Source organism: Misgurnus anguillicaudatus, chromosome 10 (genome assembly GCF_027580225.2).
Source record: "Misgurnus anguillicaudatus chromosome 10, ASM2758022v2, whole genome shotgun sequence".
In the NCBI taxonomy this organism is placed as follows: Eukaryota; Metazoa; Chordata; class Actinopteri; order Cypriniformes; family Cobitidae; genus Misgurnus; species Misgurnus anguillicaudatus.
Genome location: NC_073346.2, coordinates 23,383,216 through 23,384,916, shown reverse-complemented (window position 1 = coordinate 23,384,916; position 1,701 = coordinate 23,383,216).

The following is a 1,701-nucleotide window of genomic DNA, read 5'->3' as shown; positions in this document are numbered from 1 at the left end:
CTGCAGAACACTTTACCACAAATGTAATTGCGTGTTAGAATGTTTCTGTAACAGTCCGCATTACATTTTAATTTCCTATCAGCAGTTGCAAAAATATGTTTTAGCCATAAATGTCACACATAATTGAACTTTGACAAAATCTTTCCTTCAGATTACTGTTAGTGATTATTAACATTTATTGAAGCGTGCTGTTACTACAAAATAAATAATATGTACATGTGAACTTTATCCTTAAAGCATTCTAAAGGTGGATACAATCTCTTTTTGTTATTGTCTTAACTTCCAAACATTAAACACGTCTAAAACGCTAAATATATGTTACGTTATAAGGTGGCGAAGTAGAATGCATTTAAAATGCAATTGTGTCTTCGGCGTGCTCGCTAAACAAACTATCAATTCTAGCTAGCGTACTCCATAGCACGAAAAAAACCCAACAATAGCCAATCACAAGACGCGTAATTTCTTGGCCACGTTCTAATTCTGGCCAATGATCAGCTCTCGGAGGCGGAGTGAGGGCTTGACGCACTGAGGCGCGTGATTGACGCAAGCAGTGTTTCTAAATTTAGCAGCGGCGGTGTGAGATAGCAGATCCTTCATTCATTGCGCCGGGGCGGGTCCGTTTATTTTAGACATTTGATTGTGTTCCAGCCAATCCAAATATAGTCGTAGACAGGTATTTTTAGCGGAAGCGTGTCCCCGTTAACGTTACCTCTTGCCAGGGAACAACCTTATGATATCCCCATTTTGTAATGGGAGAAAGTAGACTGAACCGATAGCAGCTTGTAACTTCGCCCGTTGGCTCCGAATGAAGCTTTCTCTTTGTCGTTCCTCTCTCCGCTCGCTGAATGGCTTTTAGTTGTGTAAGCTCGCGTGTCTCCGGAAAAGCAGGCTAGTATGAGTGTGGATGTCACGGGGACTTTTATACGCGTTTCGCTCGTTCTTATCTACTGTTTTGTCGGTTGCATGGGTGTTAAGGCGACTGTAAGACAGGGACAGCTCGTTCTTTGCGCAGCAGTTTTTTCCCGACTCGCTACAAAATATCAATTGTATGTTGTCGAGCAGAATGGCAGTTTTTAAGTAGGTGAAAGATCACGGGTAGGATTTCATCCTGAAGCACAAAACGAGGCAGTACCCAAAATCATCACATCAATGTAGTGCCAGTCCAAAGTCTTCTCTGCATGTAAAGTAGGTCAATGGCTGGGAAAATGTTCTTCCGCTTTAGAACGAATACATTTGCATAGTTTTGCTTGTACTTAGTTGGCTAATTTTGCTAACTTTAATGTAGTCCAGTAGCACATAAGGTGGTCTGTGGCTGTGGGGAACATGTTCCGCGCTGTGGGTATGGAAACGGTGTGCGAGCCGAGGGAAAGTCACTCCTCTCTGCCGTCACGGGGAATCCCCTCTCCTTGACCTCCCTCAGCCTTTTATGGAGTAAATCGCGGTCAAGTGATATGAAGCTCGTTTGAGACAGGATTCTGCTTGAGGTGGTTAAAGACAAAACCTCTGTTAAATATCACTTGACACACTAACAAGGAACCAAAAACTTTTTGTAACAAAAATACACACAAGATATTCTGGTTTTTAACAACTGAGAAAAATTGATTAAATTCATAAATATGTGCCATGCAAGCTCTACCAACATCAAAACAACACATACCACACAGCAATAGAAAAATAGGTCTGTTGCATATTAAAGTGCAT